The sequence below is a fragment of the Haemaphysalis longicornis genome, unplaced genomic scaffold, assembly GCF_048455015.1.
Source record: "Haemaphysalis longicornis isolate Haplotype H1 unplaced genomic scaffold, Haemaphysalis longicornis Haplotype H1 scaffold_1, whole genome shotgun sequence".
Lineage (NCBI taxonomy): Eukaryota > Metazoa > Arthropoda > Arachnida > Ixodida > Ixodidae > Haemaphysalis > Haemaphysalis longicornis.
In genome coordinates this window covers 279,915,447-279,936,048 of record NW_027526203.1, presented here as the reverse complement: position 1 = coordinate 279,936,048, position 20,602 = coordinate 279,915,447, and the positions used below count along the sequence as shown (strand labels likewise).

At 47.4% G+C, this 20,602-nt stretch overlaps 1 protein-coding gene across 3 annotated transcripts in view; it reads left to right on the top strand.

Moving 5' to 3' along the window:
• LOC144146717 (sushi, von Willebrand factor type A, EGF and pentraxin domain-containing protein 1-like) overlaps positions 1 to 20,602 on the top strand; it is a 759,548-nt gene that overhangs the window by 258,636 nt on the left and 480,310 nt on the right. The gene's annotated exons all lie outside the window — the stretch shown is intronic.

The following is a 20,602-nucleotide window of genomic DNA, read 5'->3' as shown; positions in this document are numbered from 1 at the left end:
CGCGTCGCGCAGCAGAAAGGCCTGGCCTAACTAACAACGTGCTCGAATTCTCGCGCGCTGCCGGGCCTGAATATTGAAACACGAGGTCACGTCCGCTTGGGCGTCGATGCCTGCTCAGTGCTGGGTATTTTATGGGCCCGGGCTCTGGCTTTCGTGAGGCGGTGCTGTACGCAACTTCCTGCGACACGGGATAAAGCAACGCATCCGAAGCGCGTGCAGCGAACCGCGCCGCTCAGCCGATAATGGATGCTTTGTTTCCGGCAGCCAGGTCCCACTGGACTGTTGTGCCTCAGGCGCTCAGTTAGCGTTCGCCGCATTGTTTTCGCTCGCCTCGTCCGCACTCTGCCCGCCTCTGCCGGTGGCGCCGACCGTTGTGATAGCCTAAGCACCAACTCACGGCTGAATAAAAGAGCTTCTCACCGGGCGTGTTCGTATGGTCACGTGCAAACGCTGGGGCCCAGCGGCCATTCGCGTTTCCGACCCCCGTACGCTCGCTTTTCTCATGAGTATGGACAGCTCCATCGGAAAGGGAAGGGGGAGCGGGAGTGGACGTAGGGACTATTTCACCTCCCCCACTCCTACTATGTTTTCACCGACACTTTGCAGGGACCACGTCCTCTGGCGTTCCACCTCCTCCCTCTGATTACACCCCTCTCCCGCGTCATTTTTGTCCAACAGGGGGCAATAAGTGCAGAAAACTTCAACGCACACGAAATGGCAACAGTACGCATTGCTGCTTTGGCTTACACTTTCAAAAACCAAGTGTATACTCAGTTGTAAATTTTCTTAGCTTCAATAACACAGAGAGAAGAAAAGACAATGTTCCTTGTTATACAGGAGAAATTTTATTTTATGGGGGGCGTGCAAATACTCTTCTGTATATGAGCTGGTAGGAAGGGAGTAGACAATTAGGATGATTCTCTTTATTTAGAAGAGAGTGACGCTGTGAGATCAAAGCGAAACGGGGTTATGGGCGGGGATAGACTTGATGTCTGCGTTTGTCGCTGGCGGACAGCATCACTGAATATAGTCGCCGTTATTTAAATGGGAAAAACTTTAGAGCAAACGACTCTCCTAACCCTGAACCTAATAACAAGGTAGTGTCGGTTAAGAGTACTTTTTAAACCCAAAATTTATCCGTTGGGCACGGGGACGCCTTCGCACCGCGATGCTTGTGTGCTCCGCTCCACAGCCACAATGTCGCATACGTGTCCAGCTGGGTCAATGTACGTTCACATTCGCCATACATCAGATAATTTTAAATTCTCCATTTACTCCTTGAAACAGCATGCACGCGACTGCTACGAATTTATTTCCCATGTGGCAGAAAAAGTTGTAAGCGACGACATAAAGTGCATTCAACCATCTGTTTTAAATGTGTCATTTGCGCCTCCCGCCCGACTGGTCCAGATTCGAATCTCACGGCTTAAGGTTACTTTTATTACAGTGCCACATTTTTAACGCCTGGTCTCACGGTGCAGACTGCCAAAAATGACTTGGAGGGTGGTTTTTTAATTAATGCTTTCTAGTGAGCGGTGTCAATTATGTGTTCATCTGATCTTTATTGGCGGCGCGTGAATAATGCGTTTTCAATCGGGGCCACGAAAATTTTCGTCTTTAAAGCATACTGGCCAGAACAGAATTACATTTAGCCGCTATGACGTGGCGGGGTTAATAAACACCATTCGCAAATTCTTCCATGCATTTTATAACAAATACTTGGCGTGCTCCGGGACCGGAATGACTACGATTAAAGACTTTAAAGTGTCGCTTGGAAGTTGCCAGTGAAAATGATTCCACATATTAGTAATTATTCTGTATAGTAGAGACTGATAGTAAATGCACGTAATGGAACGTATTGGTGATTTTACTTACGCGACCTGATGTTGTGGAGCACTTATCGCGTTTTACTGCTTCGTCCCGTAGTAACTATCTGAATACTTCTGCCTCCGACCAGGGACGATGCATTCTGCTGTCAACACTGACCTGTAGGGCGAACAAGAGACACCTCCAGCCTCCTGCATTACTACCCACAGGTCCGGGACCCCTAAGAAGGAAGACGGGGTGTGGACGCGGTGTGAGATTTCGATTTGCGAGCACTGGGAGCAGTGGCGCGAAAAAGAAGAACGCCCTTATTTGGCGCGGTAAGGCTCTCTACATGGCTGCTGTTGGCAAACATCGATTCCGGCCAGTTAGAAAAGTATTGTTTAGGATCACAATATTTGGAAGACCTTGTCAAAACTTTGAACCACGATGTATTCTGAAGCCGTAATCGTACAACTCCCCCTCCCTGATATCAGGAGGCCTTAGAACCTTAATTAAAATCACACAACGCTGCACAGGGCACCACGAGTCTGGCAACATTCATTTCCCTTGCGTACAGCAGCTGCAATGCCAAAAACTTGTATCTATCTCGCGTTCGGAAAATAAGCAGGCGGTGATGGAGGCGAGGGCGCGCTCAATTTTCGCCGCTCCGAGACGGCGGCACGGAAATGGAGGAAGCGCAGCTCTCGCTGCGTTTTTGGAGCCGTCCATTACGTGATCATCATGGCCCGGTTGATTAACGATCGCGTGGCTAGCCGCACCGTCCATACACACGTGCGTATTTCCTCAGCGACATTGTGTACGCGCGCGCACACTGCAAAGATGCACCGGTGCGTCGCTCTGTGCGCCCTGCTGAAGAAAGAATAAGAAAGCGCTGTGGTCTGTGTGCGTGCGTGTATCTAGCGCGAGTGATTTATTTCGGACTCCACTCTTTCCACAACCCCTCGCCCAAAACGGGCGTGACTTACGACGCGTGCGAGGGCCGCGTTGTGCGCACGTACTCCACCCCCTGTATGTACTGCGCTACTTTTCTCTACCATTGGCCGCCTCATTAATAAGCTCTCCATTTCCGGCCGTCCTTGGCGCCACACGCCACGCGCCCAAGAGTGCCGCTGCTGCTGCTGCTTCCGCCGCAGCCACCGAGCGGCCCGGCGGGCGGCGCTCTGATGCGCAGCCCAGGCCAGAATGTTTGCTGATGGTGGCTCGCGCGCATTCATTCGTACTTCCGCGCTTACGAGCTTTCGCCGAGAAGATAAACAGAGGATAGTGGGGAAAAGAGGGACATGGAGAAAAGATTAACGAAGGAGGATTCGCCAGACAAGGTCGCGGCGCGCACAGCGCGATGTAGACCGGTGCATTACAGCAGAAATACGCGCCTGCTAGGGTCGAGGGACACCATCTCGTCGCCCGCCCCTTCGTGCCTCGTTTGCACGTTAGCAATGCGTCTGCCATTATCCTTGACAGTAGCGGTAGGAAGCCCGCTGAATACATATTCGCTTCCCACACCACCTTGACCAACGGAGAAAAAGGGGAAGCATGCCATCTTCGGCTCGTGATTTCACCCGATTAGCGACAACTGCCTTTGCGGTGTCGATTATTGATGACGGCTGTGAGGTACAGCACAGTCGGCATGGTTTTGCCGGGTGTTCTTGTTTTTTTTCGGGATATGTTCTTTTGTTGAGACTCCGGCACCCACTGCTTCCAAGTTTAAGTTGCACACGTTTGTGCCTGCGACACGAGCCCGCCATGATTTACTGTGCATATAAGATTGTGATTGCCATTATTTTTCGAGGTACATTTTTTTTTAGCAAACTGAATTCATTTAGTGCATTCTGTTGCCTAAACTTCGTTCATAGAGGCTCGATCATGCAAAAAAACAACAAAAACTGCTTGGCTGTTGTAATTCTTACCAAACTGACACCAGTTAAGACAAGAATTATACAGCACTTCGACGGGACCTTTACGGAGTCCCGTTGCGAAGGCTATTGAGGTTCTGGGATTAACTTGTTTAATTTACTGGCCAAGACATTCGCTTACATTTCAAGTCATAGGATTTGAAATGTTGCACTTACTACAACAAAATTAAACCCAGTTCCACCTAGAGTTAAACATGCTGAGACAGCGAAGCCGCGGCTCTCTTCTGTCGATTCGAACGTCAACGGGCGCTCGCCCGAGAACGGCAGCGCCGTCGTCGCGCAAATTCTAGGGTTCGCGCAAAGGAATCGGTAGCTAAACGTAAGCGGCGGGATGCTGCCAGCACTCTCCCTTACCCAACGGGAGGGAGAGGAACCCGCCCCTGCTAAGGCCATTGAAATTACTAAGATAGCGCTAACTCCTCCCTCCTTCTCCGACGCTCTCCTCTTTTTTTCTTTCCCCTCACCCATGGCGCCGCGTGCCCTTGAACTCGGCGGCGGTGCCGCCATTTTTGTTGGCCTCGTCAGAGCAGACGCCCTCGCAACAATAAGGGCCGCTCGCTGCAGTTTTAGGTGCGAAGCACCGTAGGACCTCGCTTTGTCCGTGCCTTGGCGTCCGTGTACCCAGTGTTATAAACCGAATATGTGTATGTCCGCCCACCTAAACGGTTGCAAAACGCGAAAAAAAGCCCAGACCATAACTATACGCTACTTCGCGGAAAGAAGGTGAGAGAGAGAGAGAGAGAGAGAGAGAGAGAGAGAGAGAGAGAGAGAGAGAGAGAGAGAGAGACGCACAGTACCGTGTAGATCGAAACATCTGTGAACAAAATGTTCACGAAAGGTCAACAAGAACAAAATAAAAGGTTCACGCAAGGTTAGAGATTGAGAGAGAGAGAGAGAGAGAGAGAGAGAGAGAGAGAGAGAGAGAGAGAGAGAGAGAGAGAGAGAGAGAGAGAGAGAGAGAGAGAGAGAGAGAGAGAGAGAGAGAGAGAGAGAGAGAGAGAGACTCACAGCACCGTGTTAATCGAAGCATCTGCGAACAAAACGTTCGCAAAAGGTTAACAGGAACAAAATAACAGGTTCACACAAGGTTTAGAGAGACAAAGGGAGAGAGGTTGTGCAGTTTCGCGTGGCTCCTGGAGAGCCCTGCTGCGCGTGCGTGAGGAGCATTGGTTTGGTTTGGATTGGATTGCATTGGATTTGGATTCGAGTGAAATAGATTGGATTGGATTGGATTGAAATGAATTGGGTGGATTGGATTAAATTGAATTGTATCGGATTGCATTGGAATTGTATATACTGTACACACGCGTTGTCACTCATTTACATGCACGAGTGGGCAATGCTACAGGTGATTTACAGTAAGAACGACCCCCAATGCTTCGCCAACTCGTCATGATTGACTTCGTGAAGATGCGTGAATTTTTATCTTGCAGTTTGCTCTGGTTTTTGCGCCCAGTCGCTGTTTGGTGGCATTTATAGGATTTCTAGAGTCCTGTTTTACCAACACGCACTAACTGAGGCTGTTTTGTTTGATATTTTTGTCTACAAGGGGATATTTGTGTAGTGTGGATGCCGCTCAAGCATACGCACAGCGCGGTGTTTGTTTACGTGTGCGGCATGTTTGCAACATCTCAAGATAGTTCGTGAACGCGAAAGGATCGAACGTGAACATTTCGAACTGCTCCGTTACGGTAATTCCGTTCTTGCATTTGCGAGATTGTGGTCGTGCAATCACTGCACAGAGGGCTTGCGCATGCTTCGCGGCAGTATACAGAACACTTCATTCGGAAATGCCGTAGTTCGAGCGCTCCGCTGGCGTCCGCTGATTGTGAATCATTAGCAGCGTTCAGTCTGCGCCCGCTTTTACTACCGACATACATCCTACCGTAATTCCGTGCAGTTTCGAGTACTTTGCCGTTTTTGTAGAAATGTTTCTTTCACCTTCATGCCGTTATAGGCTGCTGTGAGTAGATTAAAAAAATACACACACATGCTGTTGTGCGTCTGTGCACGTACAGCGACGTGAAAAATCCCTGCGGCCCCGACTTCGCAGCCGGATACATTAAACTGCACTTGCAGCCGTACGTTCATGTGTGAACCGAGTGAAAAAAGTATTTTTGTAATTCTGGGATCAGGCGCCAGCGAAGACTGCGATCACTCGATTGGGTAAACTGAAATTACAGATTTGTGACCTCTTATTTCTCATACGAACAAGAGATCGAGTCTCTCTCTCTCTCTCTCTCTCTCTCTCTCTCGATATATATATATATATATATATATATATATATATATATATATATATATATATATATATATATATATATATAAAATAAGGGTTGGCAGTCAAGAAAACCTCGAAAACAAAGGGGAGGGTATGGTAGGCCATTGAAACAGATAAAGAATTTGGAAAGAAAGAAAGTGGAGAAAAAAATGCCTGCCAGGTGGGATCCGAACCCACGACCTCCAGAATACCGGTCTGGTGCGATAACCAATACGATACCGGCGGGGCCATTTTTCCCCTCCACTTTCTGGGGTATTTATGTCAATGTAATTTTTTCCTGTGCTTGGGGGTGGTAGCCAGCGCCATATATATATCAGTGTGTCGAACCGAAAAAAATACCGGTTCGGTTACGGTTCTGGTTCACGCGAAATCATTTCGTTCCGGTTCAGTTCTGGTTCAGTTCCGGTTCGACAAAATCACGTACCGAACCGGCCGAACCGATTCAATGAGTCGAGTTATCACTGAAATTAGAAGAAAAAAAAAACATTTAGTCGTTTAAAACAACCGTCAAATCAAAACACAAACAAAAATTCAAAATGCTGCTGTTCCCCAAGGGCAGTGGGGCAACTACAAAGCAAACTTTAAACAATTACGGGATATTAGAAAAACAGATGAAGTGGCGACGATTTACCACCTACTTTCTCGCCCAGACTTTATGTTGTCCTAGCAACTATTCATAAAGCCACCGCCAAGAGATATGATGGTGGTATATATTTTATGCCCTTTCCTTTTTTGTTGAATTCAGAATCGTCGCTATGGAATCGTCCATCACGCTAACCTTGAAGCCTTAAATTTTAAATTTAGGCCTGCGTACTGGCGCGTTCAAATACCAGCGCTTAATACCAATGGCGCACATTTTTTTTATATTTGTAACGAAACAGAAAAATCCTACAACAGGCAGATAAATACTACCAATGAATTAGATTTTTTGGTCACCCTGAATAATTCGTAGCTGTCACCTTATCGAATGTGTTAGCCACACTTTTGTTAAAAGTAAGCTTTAATTAACGCTCAGTCACTGCATTATTGCTCTGACCACTGCGATTCCTTTGAGATAGCTATACCGGATGTGTGCATTACAATCAGTATGTCATCGTACCGCCAGACCCCCGGCCATCATTCCGTGTGCTACATTGCGAAATCTTATAACAGATTATGCTGTTACAAAATGAAAGGTAAATTTGACGCGCGGAACATGAGATAGGACTTTTTTGGGTAGACGCTCTTTAATTCGTCCACAGCAATACTCCCCTCTGAACGAGTAGCAGTAGAAGTAATGTAGCAAGTTGGGCAGTCAGTACAAGTGCACCTTAAAAAAAAGCAGATCTGAAACAGACAAAACTGCAGAACAAGCAGAAAAGATGACTGCTGGGCGAATGGGACAGTGAGAGGTATACCGGCCTGCCTTTCTGCACGTGTTATCTGCTTTATTACTGTTTCTGCTTCCAAGACAAGGTCGAGGGCGGCAGTTTTTTGCCAAGGGATTTAGTGCGCACCTTAACAGTTTTCCCTGACATATCTGTTGTTATTTGTATTTGTAAAAAAACGGAACTTGTCCACTGTACTGTCCTCAAAAACTGACCACGCCGATCACTTCCTTCGCATTGATGACACGTTTGGTTGTGAAAGGCAGGGCAAAGAAATATACAGAGCAATATCCACGTTTTGGTACTTTTTTTTACTTATTCTGTTTTAAAACAACGTGATTCCCCTCTTCTTTTTTGTGCTTTCCGTGTACACACATTAAAAAAAAAGCTGGCGCACTTGATGCCCCGTGCTATATCTCTGCTCCGAGGCGCAGCTTATGTTGCAGGCCGGCAGACCTATTTTAACCATCTGGCGATATTAAACGTGGATCAGAATCTCGATACACGGACGTTCTCGATTTCCATCTGCTTCCGAAAACGGTCGTGGGGAAGGGAGATCGAGGCCAGTTGTGGTCAGCAGCAAACGGCTTAGCCACTGAGCAGCTCCTGCGGTCACACTTGTCAAGTATTAACAGTTTGCCGGTGTCAGACCTTTTAAACAAATTACGAAATGCAAAAAAGTTTACACACATCGGGTGTGGGCTTTCGCTGTTGCGCACTGGAGCACTCCTGCAGCCTGATTGCTCTAATAAAGTCGCAGCTGGGAAAGGGCAAAGTCGTTTTATATCCCCTGCAAGGTGCCGAGAATGACATTTAATTTGGTCAGCTTTCACTATGCTCGCGCTTCCAGCAGCAACAGACCATTACTACATCGGTGCTCATTCATTACGCCTGTTGTTACATAGAGCGTGATAGTGTTCAATTGTCTGGAGGGGAAAGTGCGCGAGTGGGTACGAAGTTGATGGTACGTGAAGGGCTGAATTGCATTGACTGTGCAATATCAACAACGGAGGGTCGAACCGTTTCGGTATGAACCGGTAACCGTTATTTCTGTTTCGGATCAGTTCCGGCAAAAATACCGGCTCAGTTCCGGTTGTCGGTTCGGTTCCGGTTCGACACCTTGATATATATATATATATATATATATATATATATATATATATATATATATCTGTGTGTGTGTGTGTGTGTGTGTGTGTGTGTGTGTGTGTGTGTGTGTGTGTGTGTGTGTGTGTGTGTGTGTGTGTGTGTGTGTGTACAAACTGCTCATGTACAGGTGCGGTCAGAAGTATTTGGAGCACGGGAGCTGTGGCCCAAACGCACAGGAGCGCCGTGTAACTGCACCGGCGGCAAACGAAAGGACAAGAACACGCATGCGCGCCTGCCGATGGCGATAGCCCACCAATAATACATCTTAAACCACCTCTTTTTAACCAGGCTTCGAGCATTCTTCGCAGCATACTGGTCCCAGTGATGGCGCTGATAGCTGAGACACATCTGACAACGTCTTTGGCACACTTCCAGCGCACTCGATATGCCGGAGAAGCGGCGCTCTCACAGGGATCTGCAGTGACAGTTTTTTTAAGAATTTTCAGGTGTGTATGCTATCAACGCCATCGGCGAGACCAGTATGCTGCAAAGAATTCTCGAATACAGGTTAAAAGAAGTGTTTTGAGATGTATAGGGGGGCTAACGCCATCGGCAGGAGCGCATGCGTGTTCTCGTCCTTTCGTTTACCGCCGGTGCAGCTACACAGCGCTACTATGCGGTTCGGCCGAAGCTCCCGTGCTCCAATTACTTCTGACGGCTCCTTTAACTAATTACGACAGTTAATCATGCAATACCTTTTTCACCGGGCACGCTCGTAGAGAGCCGTTATTATTGGAGGTAGGGACACAAATGTTTTGTACTGGGATATATTCTGGCATATTTGTGCATTGCAGTAACACAGTAATACACCCGAAAGAAATTCAAAAGAGAACCGATATCACGATGATTATCAAGAGATATCATGATGATTATCACAAAAATGAACTGGTGCCACCAAATGATTTTTTATTGGAACAAACGTCCGTAATGACGTCGTGCAGGTCGCTTGTGCTACTGACGTGGCTCACTGTGAGAAAAAATGCTAGGAGGGGCATTTGGGTTCAGTTTTTTAACTTCAAGCTTCTCCAATAACCGGTGTTCAAATTGATCCGTGTAATAATCCTGTTGAGACGAAAAACAATGTCACCACCAGAGGTTGGCGAACTCACTCATGAGTCCACTCACTCAGACTCATTTGGACTCAAACTCGTGCGTGAGTTTGAGTTTGAGTGAGCGCGAGGCTAGTGTGGCATGGTGAGTTTGAGCTTGAGTGAGTTTGAGCCGAGTGATCCCGACTGAGTTTGAGTCCGATTGAGTTTGAGTACGCCTGATACCTAGTGAGTTCTGAGTCCATTTTGAGTTCTGAGTACATTTTGAGTTTGAGTCCATTTTGAGTTCTGAGTACATTTTGAGTTTGAGTCCATTTTGAGTTCTGAGTACATTTTGAGTTTGAGTCCATTTTGAGTTCTGAGTGCATTTTGAGTTTGAGTCCATTTTGAGTTCTGAGTACACTTTGAGTTGGAGTCCATTTTGAGTTCTGAGTACATTTTGAGTTTGAGTCCATTTTGAGTTTGAGTCCATTTTGAGTTCTGAGTACAATTTGAGTTTGAGTCCATTTTGAGTTCTGAGTACATTTTGAATTTGAGTCTATTTTGAGTTTGAGTCCATCCATTTTGAATTCTGAGTACATTTTGAGTTTGAGTACATTTTGAGTTTGATTACATATTGAGTTTTGAGTGCATTTTGGGTCTGAGTACATAGGAGTTTTGAGTCCATTTTGAGTTTGAGTACATATGAGTAGCCTAGCAGGCAGCTATGGTTGGCTGTTAAGTTTCATGCGTCACTGTGGGCTCGGAATTCAGGTTACCTGCGGGTACGGCACCAATCGCGATCTGCATGATCGGTTGGGAGGGAGGGGGTGTCTGATTTTTTTTAGTTTCTTGTTGAATTTTTATGGCCATAAGCACTTGCTGTATGCCTAATTTTCGCGGCTGGGCGCGTGAGTGATAATTGACTGGTGAGGTCATAAAAAAGGGTTGTCTTAACTTGTCCTCCTGACGGATCCACTAAGAACGTGGGAAAGGGTGGTGGGAAAGCACACGGCGCCGCTGGCGTGCTGGTTGTTCGCCTGCTACTGTTAACGGCTTGATATACTAGGGGTCACAAAGGAAGAGGTGAGAGCCGGGGGGAAATGGGGGCGGGGGCTGCCCTTTCTGCTGTTTCAAATGAATTAGCTGTATTGACTGGGCAGCGCCCCTTAAGACAGAATAATGACCACATTAGATTGGGTGAAAAGTGAAACTGATGAGGCTAAGGCGTGTAAGGTATCAAATGAAAGGTCCGGATTAACGGAATCAAGTGGGGTAAATAAAAAAAATGCTTCCTGATTGTAGTCATCAGACAGTCATAATGAGTCATAGATTGGGTTAAACTTCAACATGACGCTGCGAGAGCATGTGGGGAATCAAATTCAAGGTCTCGATGTGGGGAATCATTTGGGACGAAAATGATTTATGCATATATCATGACGTAGTCATGGTAAGTCATAGATTCGGTTAAAATTCAAGTTCATGACGCTAGGGCGTGTGGCGTATCAAATTAAAGGTCTCGATAAGAGTAATCACGTGCTTCCCGATTATTATCATGACATGGTCAAAATGGGTCATAAATTAGGTTAAAATTCACAATGATGCCACTGGGTGTCCGGGTCATCAAATTAAAGGTTCCGATAAGGGAAATCACGTGGGACAAAAATGTGGTAGGGCTATATCATGAGATAGTCATGGTTAGTCATTGATTGGTTTAATTTCAAATTGATTCCACTAGGATGTGATGGGTATCAAATTAATGGTCTTGATGAGCGGAATCACGTGGGAGAAATACAAAAATGCTTCCTGGTTATAACCATTAGATTGTCATGGCGAGTCTTATATTGGGGTAAAATTCGAAGTGACCCCGCTAGGGCGTGTAGGGTATCAAATTTACAGTCTTGACGAGGGGAATCACGTGGTACAAATAAAAAAAGGCTTCGTAGTTCGAATCATAAGATAGTCATTATGAGTCATAGATTGGGTTAAATTCAAGGTGAGGCCGCTGAAGCATGTGGGGCGTCAAATTGAAGGTTCCACTTAGGGGAATCACGTCGGACACCTAAATAATGCGTCCTGGTTACAGTCATGAGAGTCATGGTTATTTTGACTGGTATGAATTCCATATGACCCTGCTAGGGTGTGTGGGGTATCAAATTAAAGGTCTCGTCGAGGGGGATCACGTGGGACAAATATAAAAATGCTTTCGGGTTATAATTATGAGGATATAGCAAAAGGTATACAGCAAAAGGTACACACTCACACTCACACTCCCGCGCTACGAGCTACGAGCGTCAAGCCGCGTGCGGGCGCGAAGCCCTGGACAAGCGGAGGAGCTGGCCATCGCGTTGGCCCTGACGGACCCACAGTGTACCACGGTGCTGAGTGATTCGAGGAGCGCGATCATGAACTTTGCAACGGACAATGTGTCCCCGCGCGAGGCCAGGGTGGCGGGGCCCTAAGACACAGAACGATGCCGGTCACCGTGAAGTGGTTCCCGGCCCACACGGGGCCGGTGAGCACCGGAGAGTACCGCAATGAGGGAGCAGACCGGGCGGCGCGTGCGCTCACAAGTCGCGACGCGTGCCCGAGCCCCCGACATGCGGAAGACGAAGACCGCGACGAGGTGCTGCCGATCACCTCCTACCGGGAGGTGTTGGAGTGGTACCGGGAGGGCAGGCGAGTGTACCCGCCGCCCCACCGAAAACTCACGAAGCAGGAGGCGACGACGCTACGTCAACTACAGACCCGAGCGGTGTGGACACCGGTGGTTGCAAAACACGTGGGCCCTGAGGTGTACGCGAGTGATGTGTGCGCAGTGTGCGGCAAGGGACGGGCGACCATGGCGCACATACTGTGGAACTGCAAAGTGAGAGAAGGGACTACGGACGCGTTGCCACCGGGCCTGGAAAAGGCGGTGGCGAAGGTTGACTACGACGCCCAGCGCGAGGCCGTCCAGCAGACGTTGGTGCCCCTCGAGCGACAGAGGCCGAAAGCGCAGCCCTGCGAAGGGGCGGTGCGAATAGGCAGCTGAAGCCGAGCGGCCCGCCAACGTGATGTTTAGGCCGCGTCACAACTTGCCGGAAATAAAGATGTTGTTTCTCTCTCTATCGCCGGCTCGCAAGCTAGTCTTTCTCTCTTTTTCTGTTATACGGTCATAATGATCTCCCATAATATAATAAAGTAAAGTAGTTCCTATATATAACCCGTTTAACAGTTCCCAGAGTGCCTCGAAGCGTAAATGAGAGATGTTTTTAAATGAGAGCGCAAGGACCGGGTTCGATTCCCGGCCGCTGCGGCCGCTTCTCTGATGGACGCGAAAAGCAAAAGTGCCCGTGTGTACGAGATTTCGGCGCACGTTAAATATCCCCAGGTGGAGAAAATTGATCCGGAGCCCTCGTCCACTACGCCTGCGTTGCGTCGGCGCGTTAAACCTCACGATCAATCAAAGCTGTAGATAACAGTGAGCACATTTTGTTTGCAGCCCAGCTCTTTGTGGAAGTCGGCTATTAAAATAATAAAGATGCCATTTTTTTCTGGTATGCCAGAAATCCCCGCTAGCAGGACTTGGAACATAAAGTTACCGGGAATAAACCTTCGAATGCGGGTTTCCCAGTCGGTTTTCCGGCATTTCCTTAATTTCTATCGTCTCTTTCCGCATAAACATCGGCTAATATATATTCCGAGAAGAGCGCGTTGAAGAGGGCATGCCATTCCGGTGGACATTGCAAGAACCTCGTGGCGAGCGGTACATCGTGTACTTCCAAGCCACACTCCAGAACAAACAAACCGAAAAAAAAAACAAATGAAACAAGAACGATGCAGGAGGAGCGCATTGCGGTATAGGAGAGAGGAGAATAGATGGCCGAGAGCTGTGACCAAAAGCGCACGCGATCCAATGTCGAACGTCTCGGGCTCATTAGCATCGCGCCGGCATCGGGACGCTCCCATGCACCACGTCCATCTCGCGGATGGCGACGAAAAGACAGCAGAAAGCGTCAGCGCCACTGAACACCAATTATAACCGGCCGAGCGCGCTGGCTTTGCCGGCGTCGCCCGCAGCTGGCGGTAATCGCGTAGGAAACTCTATCAGGCACGCTTAGAGGGAACGACTGCACGTAGACTGAGTACATGTGTATTTGCACGCACTGTTGCGTGAGTTTACAGACAGCGGCCGCGGCTGCAGTCGAAGTTCATTTAGCATTTGGGCATGCGCCACGCGCCCTGTTCCCTGCGTAATTGGATTGCCGTGGGTTTCGATGGCTGCCTGCACTCGCGGCTCGTGTAACACCGGCCGTCCGGCCGTGCAGCCTGGCTGCGCAAAGGCCCCTGGTGGCACTCACCGCTGCCCGAAGTCCCCCACCTGCCTTTGCCAACGCTTACCGCAGGGGGGAGCAGCAGGCTCTCCTCACCTCGCAGATACGCGCGGAACGAGTTCGGTGCCCACCGCTGAGGATAAGTTAGATTGAACGATTCTGTCCGTCCGAGTGGACACGAAGTAATGCGAGGGGAAAAATACGAAGAGGAAAAGGAACTCGGCGCTTGCCGTTATCTATAGGGCTGCGTAGAGGCGCTGCTTGGCTTTCGCTGCGCGTTGACTGGCGCCAAGAGAGTTACGCCCTACTTTCGGCTGTTTGGATGCCGTTGGCTGGTGACGAGATCGGTTGCTCGCGATTTATGCCGGCTGACCAGTGAAGCCTACCTCTATTTTAGGGCATCGAAAAATGAACTGTGCTTTGCACCTTGGGCGGTACTTTTGGTATGTGTATTTGCGGGAATAATAATAAAACAAAGCCTGCACGGGATCACCAAGATATGATTCGCGTGTAACATTTGAAGAAGAAAAAAACGAAACAGAAGGAAAATGATTCGTATGAGTGTAGCTCAAGGTATAAAACGCGTATATACGTTCCGTAGACTGTCGGGGTAATGAACTCGTCTTTAAGCTGAACATGGAGTGTTTCAATTACGGGGAGACCTTGATGACATACAGCTGCATGATTGGAGGGAGCTTCAAAGCACTGAGACCATCCGTGGCGCTGCGTGGGTGTGGGAAGACTCCTCTGCAGTGCTGCCACAGGCAGGGAAAAAGTAGTAGTAGATTTTTGCTTGAAAAATCAGCAGAAATCATTAAAATTTGGCTCAAAATTAAGCAGAAATCAGCAGATTTTACTATTCAAAACAAGTAATAAAGAGCAACTTTCCATTTCAAACTTCTTTTTTAACGCTCGTTGGACAATTCGTGCCCGCGCAACTATGGTTCTCTTCTTTTATTTCTTTTCGGGTACTATATGCTTTGTGCACGTCTGCGTCGCAAGCAGCTGATCCGTGTACTGCGGGTACTGTCGTCGGCTTTTATTAGGTAAATTCCGGTGAGCTTCAATAAACTGACACTTACACACTTATGTTAATTACGTTGCTCAATAAAACACGCATTTGCTTCTTTCCTACTGAATTTTGAGGGGTCCGCAATGAAGTCGTATCGGAAACTACATTTTTAAAGCAAAGCTTTCTAGCTCTACAAGCCGACGGTTCTTTCGTGGTGTGCGGGACAACAAACTCCCAACGCGGCGGAGGTGGCGACGGTGGGAGGAGGGTTTCATTCACGGAGCACACTGTAGACACGGATAATTTACCCAGCGTTCCTCGCGCGGAAGTGCCTGCTCGCCGGCGGCGGCGGTACGTCTTTGTCGTCTGCTTTAGCGACGGTTGTTTTGAGCCTGTTTTGGCGCAGCTTCGCGTCCATTGCGCGCTGCCTTATCACGGCTTGACTAACTTGTTCGACAGCACCTCCAGGGTAACCCATACCCGAAGGAATTAAGTGGTCGTACGCTAAACATACGTTAAGGATTGGTTTGCTGGGCGGAAAAACAACATGTACAAACCACATACAGACATGCATCTGGCTGCTAGAAAAACGCTACCTTCGGTTGTGTTTTAAGAGGTATTACAAAAAAGGGGAAAGGAGCAACTGGTTCTGATAAAAACCGATTATAAAAGTTCCCTCAGCTTTCTTGCAATTCTCAAACTTAATTACTAACTACATATAACTAGTTTAAATCGGAATGGGAATCACTAAGCTCACATGCCTAATCGTTTCGGTGTCTGCGCTTGTGTGGCGCGGTGGTGTAGCCCCAAGCTAGCACATCAGGATGGCTAGGTTCCGCTGCCTCACCCTTCGAAAGACGCTCCTCTCCGTTTTCTTTGCCCCGCCTCACAGCCGGGCTACAGCGTCCGCCGCTGTAGCCCGGCCGTGGCCGACGTTGCTGCTACGGTCGGGACTCCGCCCCTGCGATTTCCAGGTAACGGCTGGCAGAATCTCTGGTTTCACTCTTTGTAGAGCCACGTGTGTAAATTCAACTGACGTCGCATGGGAAATTGCTGTGGGTGTCGTTTAAAGCTTTGCTTTCCAACCACCTTCACAGCGTGGATTGGAACCAATTTTTAAGGTCGGCTTTCAGTTCCCGACGACCCTGAAAGCCAATCAGAACAGGTTCTCGGAAAAATGGCGACGCCCCGAATTATTTACTCGAGCTGGGGCTCAACATAGTAGTAGCTTTTGTTAACCTGATCTGCAGAAAGCAAAAAAATCAGTAGATTTTGCACTCTTATCACTAAATCAGCAGAAATTGAACAAAAACAGCAGATCGACTGATAAATCAGTAGCAGTGGCAGCACTGCTCCTCTGCCGCAAATCTCTTCCACGCCGCAAGAGAGCCTTAAGCTTAAATCGCCCGAACAAACATTAGCGGCGCCTGGGGGCGCCTTGGGATGGCAGTTGGCGGGGGTTTGCGGTTTAGAGACGATAGTCTTTCTTGGGTTATCGTCTTGTCTGTCTCTGTGTCCCTCGATCCAGCTGCCCGGCCAATAGTTTATACAGAGAAAACATTTCCAAACTGCTTAATCTGGTAGCAGTGTTCATATTTATCTACATAGCTGAGCAAAAAGAAAACGGGTATAGTTGAAGCAAGATATTAATATTCAAGCGACATTTGCGTTGCCCTTTAATTAAAAATACCTCGCTGCCTAATTTTTACTATACCAAATAAAAAGATACGCCTTAAAGAATGTTTCGACCTCAAAATACAAAAAGCGCTCGCGGTGCTCCCTTGTGGCAGTGTTCCAAGTTCAATAGTAACAAAATGCTCCAGTAGATGGCGCGAGCAGTGGAACGCAGCAAAATTGAACTAGCTTGAACAAACCTTTATTTGTTTATTGTAGGAGGAGGGAAAGAGCGTAATAACTGGGCGGGAAAGAGAAGAGAAGCATTTCCGTGGCAGGGGCGGCACAAAGCCATCGTCTTTCGAGGACATTTGCAGCAAAAGCGAGCAGATACACGGCCAATTTTTTACATTTTTTCTCCGAGCTTGCTGCGGGAAGCAGTTTTGATGGTGTTATATATGTACTTCGGGGTCGTCTCCACCGCTGGCTGCCGACGCAGTTTTCTTTTCGTTCGTCAGCACTAATTTTACTCTAAAAAGACTGCGGATTGGCCGACAAGAGAAAGTCGCCACGAGTTGTCGTTTATTTGACTTTTTTGAAAAAAAGGTGAGCGTTGATGGTGTGACCAGAGTGAGTTTATTACTGAGCCTTTCAACTGCGTCAGTGCCCGCGATGGGCATGTTCAGGGCAGCACCACAGTGCTCACAACCGCAGTTATCCAGCGCCAAACCAGTGTCGCTGACATGCTTCGACCTCATGGGTACCCAGCTCAACAAAATCTTCCAACCACTTGTTTTAGGTGGCCAAACGAGCTGTATTTCGCTTAAATTTGGTGTGTTGGTACAGGGGAAACCGCTATATTTCGATACAAACACATTGAATGTGTTTATATCGACAACAGATGGGAAAAAGGAACGGACGTTGGTTTCTAACTACGATTATAAACCATTCTTGAGTAGCCGGCATAACAAACCTTTGCATCGACTGAGATTCCTCATACCGGCCAAATTCTGTGTAATCTGTTTTGCCTTGTTTATATGGAAACAGAAGTTAAAGCTGTACACCGCAGTGTTAATGGTCACCAAAGTTTGAAAACGAGTTGGTGCCATACTGGTAAATTGGAGTGTCAACTGAACGGAAATATTCCCTGGACAGCCCAGACCCGGTTACCCAGCTCAACCTGATGACTAGGGATGCTTTTCACGGGGCGAGGCCCATAACATTAACCTCTGCTCGACGAATAAAAATCTCTCTCTCTCTCTCTCTCTCTCTCTATATATATATATATATATATATATATATATATATATATATATATATATATATATATATATATATATATATATATATATAGATATATATATATATATATATATGTGCCTTGTGTGAAACCAGAGTAACTGACCAGTTTCGCTTGGCTATGTGCAGTATCGTGCTAAGAGACCAAATGGACTTAGCCGTGTTATGCTTTGTGTGCACAAATACGTACCCTGGTCTTGTGTTCTCACCGACCACTTCATCACTGGAGTACGTTTCAGTGAAAGTTCGGTGTACATCCTTCATTTTCACTGTCGTTAGTGTCTTCTTAGAGTCACAAACCTCTGTGAATTCATCTGTGCATAATAATTCATTCGGAAATCTGTCAGCTCCATTCGTTGTATGCGGCGATTTCAAGCCCCATAATCCATCATGGGGATCCCAGCGGTCATGCAGTCGGGGCCGACTACTGGAGGAAATTATTGAGCGTAACAACTTATGTGTTTTGAATCACGGCACACCAGCGTATCTTATAAGAGTGTGTTACAGTAGTGTGCTTGATTTTACGTTATTTTCTTCAGAAATTGGATCGGAGACGTTATGGTGTGTCGATGCTTCAACAATTCAACACCAACGAATTTACCTGACGCAGCAGCCAAGGATGTCGTGCATTACAAACTGGAGTGCTTTCCGCTTTCATAGCGAACAGTCTGAAGGTACCGCAGGCAATAGTGACAGCTTCGTACAAATGGTCAAATCTACTATGTCAAAGGTTATCTAGAGGATTCCTGTTCCACACGCAGTGCTGGTGTAAACGGAAAGTATGGACGGCTGGGCGCAATTCGCCGCCCAGTAAAGCTAGAAGATTACGACACCGCCCAGAAAACGTTAATGCAAATGCATAAGGCAAATGAGTCTATAGACAAACGTAGGTAGAGGTCCTTCTGTGCCACTTTATGTCCAATGATGTCAACGAGCAAAGTGCGGGATACAATTCGCGCTGTCCGAGCACCTGTGGCAGTAAGAATGCCTTTTCAAGGATTAGCGCTATACAGAGGATTGTCCATAACACCTGCCATGATTTGAAGCGCAACAATAAACACGGACGAAGAAACAGAGTAGGCGAGACAGGCGCTACTTCCAACTATTTTATTCGGCTACGCATGTGCTTATATTCCCTAGGAAAAGAGAGAGCGAGAAAGGAGGAGGGTACACATACACAGATGATAACAAAAACATATGTTTACAGCACGTTTTTCAGAAAGCCCAAGTCGCTACTGTACAGAGTAATCGAGGTATCACTTACACAGTCATTCGCTCTGTCCCTGATATAATACGCTTCGGCTAATTCCCTCGCCGCCCTGCTCTTGCTTTTGTTTAGTATTTTTATCTCATTGAACTGTGGCTCACCGTTCAATGAGATAAACCGTAGCGCCTGTCTCGTCTACTCTGTTTCTCCTTCCGTGTTTTTTGTTGCACTTAAAATTATGGCAACTATTCACCAACTAGCCCAGCAAGAAGTTCTTCTCCATAACACCTGTTGCGGACGAGTTCTGTGCATGGGTTACAAGGCCTTCGTAGGCGATGGCCAGTGAAGAGTTTGTCGCATCTCGCAATACCGCTAGGTCATCCTTCCAGATATAAAGAACATCGAGCCACGCAGAGCTTGGCGTCGGATTCTCGCCGACTGACCTCGAAGGAGCACTGCGAAGAAGTCGCCGCAGTGCTGCCGCGGGACAAGACAACGTCACCTACGCACTCCTTTGCAATCTTGGTGCGCGCATCACCATCCACCTGCTACGTTTGGATGGAATGCTGAACTATGGAAGGACTATGATGGAAGAACTATGGATGGAAAATGCACTATGGAATGCTGAGGAGGTCCATGAGTTCTGAAAGTTAGCGAAGATTGTGCTTCTCCTCAAGTCAGGAAAATCACCACATGTGATCCACTAGTTTCAACCTGTAAGCTTGGCCAGTTGCATAGTCAAGCTGTACGAAAGGCTAATCTTTTATAGATAAAGTTGGTTTTAGAAACATTTGGTGCTTTCCATCATGCATGTCAGGATTCAGGACACGCCATAGCAGAATGGACAGTATCCTAGACCCTGTTACGTCTATTGAACAAGAGCGCTCTCAAGGAAACATTACAACAGCTGCTTCCTTGAAGTATTCGAGCATTCGACACCGCAAGTCATTTCCAGATTCTTGAAGGCCTTGTCGAAATGAGAATTCGCGGTCAAATTCTTCGATGGATTCTTTTTGAAGAATTCTTCTTGAGGAGCGGTTGAGTATATTCGTGCACCACCCAAAAAGACATCATGCAGTGGAACAAAAGGTTCCTCAAGAGAGCGTGTTAAGTCCACTGTTGTTCAATGTTGTAAAGGTGAAGTTGCCAACCTCATATTTCCCCGCAGCTGCACGTAAGCATCTACGCTATTGCATTTGCATTTGGTACTGCGGCGCTTGCTACTTGTCGATTCAAGCTGACGTCCAAGACGGCATTGGTCGCATTGAAAACTTTGTACGTGCCCGAGGGATGGATATCTCTCCATCAAAATCAGCCGTTCTTGCTTTCACACGAAAGCTGCGTGGAATGCGGCTCACCATGGGCGTTCAGCAAATCCCTCAAACGAATTTCACAAGTTCCTTGGAATGTACATTGACACATAGCTGACACGGTGCGACATATTGATTATTTGAAGGAAAGGGCAACACGTGAAGTCCACGTTTTGCTTTACCTCGCAGGCGCCCTCTGGGGTTGTTCAGCCGAATCTATGCTTCGATTGCACGCTGCACTTAATTGTCCATCAGGCCGTATATCATATTCTATACCTG